Raw genomic sequence first — 11,148 nt, forward strand, 5'->3', positions numbered from 1 at the left:
ATTTTCATTCTCAAACTTTGTTGGGCTCTATCCCAGGAAGCCATCAGCCAAATATGAAGATTCTATACATTTTAGTTCTTTAGAAGAAGTCGTTTGAAGTTTTTGACATATTTGACCCCTGTGACCTTGAAAACAGGTCAAGGTAATTTTCGTTCTCAAACTTTGTAGGGCTCCTACTAACGAAGCTTTCAGCCAAATATCATGACACTAGGCCTGTCCGTTCTTCAGAAGAAGTTGTTTAAAGGAAAAGTTGACCGACGAGGACAGACGGACGGTCGACGGACGCCGCGCCACGGCATAAGCTTCGTGCCAGGTAAGCTAATAACAAGAGGGACAGTATTGTTCAGGTCCCAGGAACAAGATAACAAGATGGACAGTATTGTTAAGGTCGCAGACAAAAGATAATAAGATGGACAGTATTGTTAAGGTCCCAGACAAAAGATAACAAGATGGACAGTATTGTTAAGGTCTCAGACAAAAGATAACAAGAGGGACAGTATTGTTAAGGTCCCAGACAAAAGATAACAAGATGGACAGTATTGCTCAGGTCCCAGACACAGAAAACAAGATGGACAGTATTGTTCAAGTCCCAGACACAAGATGACAAGATGGACAGTATTGCTCAGGTCCCAGACACAGATAACCAAATGGGCAGTATTGCTCAGGTTCCAGACACAAGATAACAAGAGGGACAGTATCTCTCAGATCCAAGACACAAGATGACAAGATGGACAGTATTGCTCATATCCCAGACACAATATGACAAGATGGACAGTATTGCTCAGATACAAGACACAAGATAACAAGATGGACAGTATTGCTAAGTTCCCAGACACAGATAACAAGATAAACAGTATTGCTCAGATCCCAGACACAAGATGACAAGATGGACAGATTTGCTCAGATCCCAGACAAAAGATAACAAGAGGGACAGTATTGCTCAGGTCCGAGACACAAGATGACAAGATGGACAGTATTGCTTTGGTCCCAGACAAAGATAACAAGATGGACAGTATTGCTCAGGTCCCAGACACAAGATGACAAGATGGACAGTATTGCTCAGATCCCAGACACAATATGACAAGATGGACAGTATTGCTCAGATACAAGACACAAGATAACAAGATGGACAGTATTGCTCAGATCTTAGAGAAACAAGATAACAAGATGGACAGTATTGTTCAGGTCCCAGACACAAGATAACAAGAGGAACAGTATTGCTCAGATCCCAGCACAAGATAACAAGAGGGACAGTATTGCTCAGGTCCCAGACACAGACAACAACAGGGACAGTATTGCTCAGATCCTAGAGACGCAAGATAACAAGAGGGACAGTATTGCTCAGGTCCCAGACACAAGATAACAAGAGGGACGGTATTGCTCAGATCCTAGAGACGCAAGATAACAAGATGGACAGTATTGCTCAGGTCCCAGACAAAAGATAACAAGAGGGACAGTATTGTTCAGGTCCTAGAGACAAAAGATGACAAGATGGACAGTATTGCTCAGGTCCCAGACACCAGATAACAAGATGGACAGTATTGCTCAGATCCTAGAGACACAAGATAACAAGATGGACAGTATTGTTAAGGTCCCAGACACAAGACAATAAGATGGACAGTATTGCACAGGTTCCAGACACAGATAACAAGATGGACAGTATTGATCAGCTCCCAGACACAAGATAACAAGAGGGACGGTATTGCTCAGATCCTAGAGAAACAAGATAACAAGACGGACAGTATTGCTCAGATCCTAGAGAAACAAGATAACAAGATGGACAGTATTGCTCAGATCCTAGAGACACAAGATAACAAGATGGACAGTATTGCTCAGATCCTAGAGAAACAAGAAAACAAGATGGACAGTATTGCTCAGATCCTAGAGAAACAAGATAACAAGATGGACAGTATTGCTCAGATCCTAGAGAAACAAGATAACAAGATGGACAGTATTGCTCAGATCCTAGAGAAACAAGATAACAAGATGGACAGTATTGCTCAGATCCTAGAGAAACAAGATAACAAGATGGACAGTATTGCTCAGATCCTAGAGAAACAAGATAACAAGATGGACAGTATTGCTCAGATCCTAGAGAAACAAGATAACAAGATGGACAGTATTGCTCAGATCCTAGAGAAACAAGATAACAAGATGGACAGTATTGCTCAGATCCTAGAGAAACAAGATAACAAGATGGACAGTATTGCTCAGATCCTAGAGAAACAAGATAACAAGATGGACAGTATTGCTCAGATCCTAGAGAAACAAGATAACAAGATGGACAGTATTGCTCAGATCCTAGAGAAACAAGATAACAAGATGGACAGTATTGCTCAGATCCTAGAGAAACAAGATAACAAGATGGACAGTATTGCTCAGATCCTAGAGAAACAAGATAACAAGATGGACAGTATTGCTCAGATCCTAGAGAAACAAGATAACAAGATGGACAGTATTGCTCAGATCCTAGAGAAACAAGATAACAAGATGGACAGTATTGCTCAGATCCTAGAGAAACAAGATAACAAGATGGACAGTATTGCTCAGATCCTAGAGAAACAAGATAACAAGATGGACAGTATTGCTCAGATCCTAGAGAAACAAGATAACAAGATGGACAGTATTGCTCAGATCCTAGAGAAACAAGATAACAAGATGGACAGTATTGCTCAGATCCTAGAGAAACAAGATAACAAGATGGACAGTATTGCTCAGATCCTAGAGAAACAAGATAACAAGATGGACAGTATTGCTCAGATCCTAGAGAAACAAGATAACAAGATGGACAGTATTGCTCAGATCCTAGAGAAACAAGATAACAAGATGGACAGTATTGCTCAGATCCTAGAGAAACAAGATAACAAGATGGACAGTATTGCTCAGATCCTAGAGAAACAAGATAACAAGATGGACAGTATTGCTCAGATCCTAGAGAAACAAGATAACAAGATGGACAGTATTGCTCAGATCCTAGAGAAACAAGATAACAAGATGGACAGTATTGCTCAGATCCTAGAGAAACAAGATAACAAGATGGACAGTATTGCTCAGATCCTAGAGAAACAAGATAACAAGATGGACAGTATTGCTCAGATCCTAGAGAAACAAGATAACAAGATGGACAGTATTGCTCAGATCCTAGAGAAACAAGATAACAAGATGGACAGTATTGCTCAGATCCTAGAGAAACAAGATAACAAGATGGACAGTATTGCTCAGATCCTAGAGAAACAAGATAACAAGATGGACAGTATTGCTCAGATCCTAGAGAAACAAGATAACAAGATGGACAGTATTGCTCAGATCCTAGAGAAACAAGATAACAAGATGGACAGTATTGCTCAGATCCTAGAGAAACAAGATAACAAGATGGACAGTATTGCTCAGATCCTAGAGAAACAAGATAACAAGATGGACAGTATTGCTCAGATCCTAGAGAAACAAGATAACAAGATGGACAGTATTGCTCAGATCCTAGAGAAACAAGATAACAAGATGGACAGTATTGCTCAGATCCTAGAGAAACAAGATAACAAGATGGACAGTATTGCTCAGATCCTAGAGAAACAAGATAACAAGATGGACAGTATTGCTCAGATCCTAGAGAAACAAGATAACAAGATGGACAGTATTGCTCAGATCCTAGAGAAACAAGATAACAAGATGGACAGTATTGCTCAGATCCTAGAGAAACAAGATAACAAGATGGACAGTATTGCTCAGATCCTAGAGAAACAAGATAACAAGATGGACAGTATTGCTCAGATCCTAGAGAAACAAGATAACAAGATGGACAGTATTGCTCAGATCCTAGAGAAACAAGATAACAAGATGGACAGTATTGCTCAGATCCTAGAGAAACAAGATAACAAGATGGACAGTATTGCTCAGATCCTAGAGAAACAAGATAACAAGATGGACAGTATTGCTCAGATCCTAGAGAAACAAGATAACAAGATGGACAGTATTGCTCAGATCCTAGAGAAACAAGATAACAAGATGGACAGTATTGCTCAGATCCTAGAGAAACAAGATAACAAGATGGACAGTATTGCTCAGATCCTAGAGAAACAAGATAACAAGATGGACAGTATTGCTCAGATCCTAGAGAAACAAGATAACAAGATGGACAGTATTGCTCAGATCCTAGAGAAACAAGATAACAAGATGGACAGTATTGCTCAGATCCTAGAGAAACAAGAAAACAAGATGGACAGTATTGCTCAGATCCTAGAGACACAAGATAACAAGACGGACAGTATTGGTCAGGTCCCAGACACAGGATAACAAGAGGAACAGTATTACTCAGGTCCCAGACACAAGATAACAAGAGGGACGGTATTGCTCAGATCCTAGAGACACAAGGAAACAAGATGGACAGTATTACTCAGGTCCCAGACACAAGATAACAAGAGTAACAGTATTGTTCAGGTCCCAGACACAAGACAACAAGAGGGACAGTATTGTTCAGGTCCTAGACACAAGATAACAAGAAGGACAGTATTGCTCAGATCCCAGACACAAGATAACAAGATGGACAGTATTGCACAGGTCCCAGACACAGATAACAAGATAAACAGTATTGCTCAGATCCCAGACACAAGATAACAAGATTGACAGTATTAACCAGGTCCCAGACACAGATAACAAGATGGACAGATTTGCTCAGATCCCAGACACATGATAACAAGATGGACAGTATTGCTCAGATCCCAGTCACATGATAACAAGATGGACAGTATTGCTCAGATCCCAGACACAGATAACAAGATGGACAGTATTGCTCAGGTCCCAGACACAAGATAACAAGAGGGACAGTATTGCTCAGGTCCCAGACACAGATATCAAGAGGGACAGGATTGTTCAAGTCCCAGACACAAGATGACAAGATGGACAGTATTGCCCAGGTCCCAGACACAGATATCAAGAGGGACAGTATTGCTCAGATCCCAGACACAAGATAACAAGAGGGACAGTATTGCTCAGATCCCAGACACAAGATGACACAAGGGACAGTATTGCTCAGATCCCAGTCACATGATAACAAGATGGACAGTATTGCTCAGATCCCAGACACAGATAACAAAATGGACAGTATTGCTCAGGTCCCAGACACAAGATAACAAGAGGGACAGTATTGTTCAAATCCCAGACACAAGATGACAAGATGGACAGTATTGCTCAGGTCCAAGACACAAGATAACAAGATGGGCAGTATTGCTCAGGTCCCAGACACAAGATAACAAGATGGACAGTATTGCTCAGGTCCAAGACACAAGATAACAAGAAGAGCAGTATTGCTCAGGTCCCAGACAAAAGATAACAAGATTGACAGTATTGCTCAGGTCCCAGAAACAAGATAACAAGATGGACAGTATTGTCCAAGTCCCAGACACAAGATGACAAGATGGACAGTATTGCTCAGGTCCCAGACACAAGATAACAAGATGAACCATATTGCTCAGGTCCCGGACACAAGAGGACAAGGGCGCAGAGCAGAGTTCAGGTCGCAAAGAAACATGATGACAAGGGGGACAGTAAGGTTTAGATACCAGAGAACATAATGATTATGAAAACAGCATAGATTATGTCCCAGGGAAATAAGATGACAAGGGGGACAGCCTGGGTTAGGTCCCAGGGAAATAAGATGACAAGGGGGACAGCATGGATTAGGTCCCTGAGACACAAGATGACCAGGAGGACTGTATGGTTCAAGATGATGATAGAAAATACAAGAATCGTTTTCAATGTCACATATTACAGTTACCAGTACAGGAGACATTAATGACAACTAGTAATACAACATACAAAGTAGTGTACAGTAGCGTACGGTGGCCATGGGTGATATTTTTGTACAATGAATAACCCCTGTAATATTACATGTATCAAAACAATACATGATAATTTGGACTATGCTTAAAAAATCAAATTTGGCCTGAGACTACATTTTTGGCCATTTACAAATTTGTGCCTACACAACAAAAGCTAGCTTTTCATGTAGTCTATTTTTGTACTCAGCACATGTGTAAATATTGTGAAAACTCCAGTTGAACGACCTATGCTAAAATGTGCATATTTCTGTTACCGAGTAGGTGATATTTAATTTAAGACAGGTTTTAAGAAAAAAAAATGGATGTGGTAACCATGGTTTTCACAAGTCCCAAATCTGGAGAAATCACTTTTTGAAACAAGAGGCCCATGGGCCTTAACGGTATACAGAGAGTTGATTTTGTTTTTAACATGAACAGAAATATTATTCAAAGTGACAAAAAACAATAAAACCACCTTATTCAATATCTAGCATACAGATTTAAGACTAAAAAGTATTTGAAACTAGCACCTCTGATTCTAAACAAGGAAAATGAAGAAATTTTAGCACACTGACTCCTTTGGACCCCACCCTACAGCCCTTGGGGGTAGGGCTGGCTCAAAATTTTCAAAGTATCAAACTGTCAACTCAAGGTTATAATTCCAATCAAGTAATTAACATGTAATATTCAAAGTATCATTTGCCATTATAAACCATAATAAATTTTGCCCCCCCCCCCTCCTTCCCCAGGGGGTAAACGTGAGACCCTAGGGTCATAAACCTTAAGACCCTTCCATCTATGAAGAGTATTTGATTCTACCATATCTGGGTCTTGAGAAGAAGATTTTTGAAATTTCAGTAAATTCGACCCTTTTTGGCCCCACCCATCAGCCCCTGGGGGTCAGTCAGGGCTGATATGTGCTTATTATCAAACTGCTACCTAATACTGATAATGCTAACCTAAATTGAATTACTTCCAATGGAAATTAAACAAATGTTGGTCCAAAATGTGATTTCCCTATATAAACTATAGTAAAGTTTACCCCCTCCCCAGGGGAAAATGTGAGACCCTAGGGTCAAGAAATTCACAATTTTGGTAAAGCACCTTAAGACCCTTCCATCTATGAAGAGTATTTGATTCTACCATATCTGGGTCTTGAGAAGAATATTTTTATAATTTTAGTCAATTTGACCCTTTTTAGCCCCGCCCCTCAGGCCCCTGGGGGCTTGGGACTAAACCGGCAACTATTTTTGTTGACTTTTGTCCATGGAAGGTTCCTGCAAAATTTCATTGAAATTGGTTCCGTGGTTTTGGAGAAGAAGTCGAAAATGTAAATTGTTTACGGACGCACGACGGACGACGGACAAAAGGCGATCGCAATAGGTCACTTGAGACTTTGTCTCAGGTGACCTAAAAAAATCATTCTGTTAAAAAAACGTATTCAAAATGTAGTTTATAAATATATATATATGTAGGTGTGTTGTGCAGGATGAATCCGCTATCCATGTTTATCCGAGACATGCCCTTTATTTTTAGGGTCAAGCCATTTCTACTGTACTCTGCTTCCAAAGTAGCACATTAGTAATCACAATACAATGTATAGCATTCAGATGTTATAAAACTAAATTATATGTTTAAGTGTTTCAAAGAGTGAATATACATAAATAAGAATAAAGCTAAGTGTAAAAATTGACATGTTATACACTGATTCTTCCATACCGGGAAGTGTGAATTTAAAAAAGAACAATCACTAATGTTATTAAGTTTAGTTAAAGCTATAATCCAACATTTGGATATTTATTTGAATTCTTTTAAATATGCTGCATGAAGTCTTGATTTAAATATATTTCATACACATCTATGACCTATATTTCCATGCTTATAAATGTGTTTGTAGAGAGTGTGTTTACAATATAAGGGAGAAAACTCTGTTATAAGTATAAGAACTTATCCCCCTTATACTGCTAGCTTACATTGAAAATTACAAGCTTCAAAAAGACAAAAATAGAAAATTTGCAAATATTGCTGTCCCGTGTTAGCAACAGACTACAGAACATGTTTTACACTTCTTAGATCATTTGAGAGGCTTTTCCATACCATTAAGATCTTTTTCTGTAGCCCTCTGCCTTTACCCTTGTTATGCTGGTGGGCTCTTGTGATCTGATAAGCAAAATGATTTTTGATCAGTTCAGATGTTAACACAGTTGTCAAATTATTTACAATTTTGAAAACTTTGGTTTACATGTAGAATATCAAGTTATCTACTAATTCTTTTAATGAATGGGACCCCATTGGCTGTGGCGTCACAAGTTCAATGCATGCATGTAGCAGTCACCATGGAAGGAATAGGAATTCAAATAAACAGCAAAATACCGACAGTTACACATTTTATTTTATACAATACAGTACTTATGCATGCGATGCTAAATTATTTCACAGACCTAGATAATCTTATTCCGTAATTATATCTATCTCGAAAATCTAATTGAGTTGTGAGATTCAAACTTTTTTCTCTCTGCATACTATACATGTGATAGTTTAACATCTTGGTTCAATAATGAAAATCATCTCGATCCACTCCTTAAATAAGTGAACTTCATATAAAATCCCTCCAGTACTTTCTGATATATAGCATATGTATACAAACTTTAACTCTCAAATTAAAGATGGCTGGCTGTTGGCCATCTTGGTTTTGTGATCATTCCCAAAAAAATGATATGCATGACTCGTGACCATGGGGAACCTAGGCTTCATGTGTAATTTGAAAAAGATATCTCAAGTACTTTCTGATAAATAGTGCTAACAAGAATTGTTAAGGAATGACGGACGACAGATCATGGAAGCAGGGTGATTTGAATCATAAGATGGTGGGCTAAAAATGCAGGCAATAAGAGCTAGAGCAAGTGGTTGGAAGAGGTACACATGGCATTTATTATTTGAACAAGAAATCCCAGATGGATCTTGGCGCCCACTATCTTACCATCTTCATTATTTCTGTCAGTTAGATCTTTTCTCTTATCTGTTTGATCAGTGTGTCTGTCCGCCATCTTAATCAGTCTTTTGATCAACTTCGAAAGTTAACATGCACAATTAAGGACCAAGGGAAACCTACATATCAAATTTGAGAAAGATTCCTCCAGTACATTCTGAGAAATAGTGGTAACAAACTTAAACTGTTACAAGATGTCCACCTGTCCGCATCTTGGTTTTCAGATCAGTCCAATAATTTGATATGTATAACAAAGAACAAAGAGGAACCCTTATATAAAATTTGAGAAAGATCCCTCAATTTTGTTTGCGCTATAATTCAATAGGAACACCTGTCAGCCATCTTGGTTTTCCAATCATCCCAAAAGTACTTTCTGAGAAATAGCGCTAACAAACTTTATCTGTGAAATTCAAGATGGCTGGCTGTCGACCACCTTGGTTTTGTGATCAGTTCCAAAAAGGAATATGCATAACTAGGGACCATGGGGAACATTCATGTGAAATTTGAGAAAAATCCCTCTAGTTCTTTCTGAGAAATAGCGCTAACAAGAAACAGGTGTGTTAACGAGCCAGAAGGGGCACACATATTGTTCACCAAGGAAACCTTGACCAGATAAAGAAGAATATGCCAATGGCCATTGAGGCCATGATACAGTGCTACAAAGAAAACTGTGGAGAAATGTGTGCTGATTACAGTTATTTCTGTGAAGGATTACCAGACAACCACTGGAGCAAGACATTTCTACCACAGGGGATAATGCTATGCCTCAGTGCTAAAGATGGACATCACTTCAAACAATGTGTGCTCAAGTACCTCAGCACGGAGTGTCTGGACAGCACCAAACTACTAACAAGCACTCAGAAATCTTAATCTTTTAACAGAGTGCTTCAGAAAACAAACCAGAAGATGATGATTCGTTACCGCAACTTTCCAGCCAGAATTCACACTCCTGTTCATCTGTGCAACTTTGGTATAGCAGACGCTTTAGTGCCGAGGCTATGTGCAGTTGGCAGTCCTTTGGTGAGTGGCTTGGGTTTAGTCAGTCACATCACATACCTGCAAAAGAGACAGTTATATCAGCTGAAACTGCTAACTGATCATCACATGTTTGTCTAAAAATAAATTGTAAATAATTTTTAAATCTATGGACAGTTGTTAAATTTCCAGTGGCAAGTTTGATGCAAATTTAAAACAAGAACATAAAGAGATTGCTTTGTACTAAAACTGACAACCTGATTTAAATTTGTTCATGCTAGCTCACAAGGCAACAGTTCGCAGGAAGAGATGTCACCCTACATGGACACATAATTCTTACTCTAGGCCGCAGCTGACTAGTCTTTGCTCTTACTCCTTAGTGTGCTTTGTGGAGAAGCAGCAAATATCAATTTTCAAGTCTCCAGAAGTTGTGGTTTGCCAATGTTATCATTGCATTTGATGTTTTGAAATACATTTGGTATTAAAAATCCCTGCATGGTATGTTTTGAAAAATCACATTGGAATTATTAAAATGGGTATATTTACTCTGATGTTAATCTCATTTCCTCAATTCTCCATTCTTCAGTAGATTTGTGTGCTAAGGTCTCCAGTTTCCCTTTGCCTTCTATCCACCATTGCATGACTAACAGCAGGTATATTTGTGTTGTACCAATTCCAGCATGAAGCACACCTATAGAATTAATAAACATTATGAGTTACACTGTTAAGTTTGTAAATTTAGGGAAAATATAAACTTCTAATTATGTTATTCGTAAAAAAATCACTAAGACTTAGGATTATTTAAGGAAATTTGGTGTACTCCACATCAAAGGAATAAGATGCTATGACTTCTAAAAATAATGCTTATGTCTACCTTGATATATATGCTTATGTTTACCTTGATATATATGCTTATGTCTACCTTGGTATATATGCTTATGTCTACCTTGATATATATGTTTATGTTTACCTTGATATATATGCTTATGTCTACCTTGATATATATGCTTATGTCTACCTTGATATATATGTTTATGTTTACCATGATGCTATCTAAATTTTCGTGAGATAATTCAGTGCCAAAATTGGTAAAAATTTACATTTCAGGGACAATAACTTCCTATAAATTAGCCATATAACAAACCCATTAATTTTGGTAAGAATAAGCAGGCATATATTAGAATATGTTAAGCGGTTGATCATCATTATCTTTTAACCATAAAGAATATTGTTTGCAACTAATATGTGGCGATCTGAGCATGCATGTTTAAAAAAGATCATAAATTTAAAAAAAGAAAAGCTTTTTTTCTGTTCAGGGCTTCCCATGAAATGCTTGCAAAAATACTAAGTTCTGTTCTTTAGACCCTGTAA

The sequence above is a fragment of the Mizuhopecten yessoensis genome, unplaced genomic scaffold (assembly GCF_002113885.1).
Source record: "Mizuhopecten yessoensis strain PY_sf001 unplaced genomic scaffold, ASM211388v2 scaffold8973, whole genome shotgun sequence".
Classification (NCBI taxonomy): Eukaryota; Metazoa; Mollusca; class Bivalvia; order Pectinida; family Pectinidae; genus Mizuhopecten; species Mizuhopecten yessoensis.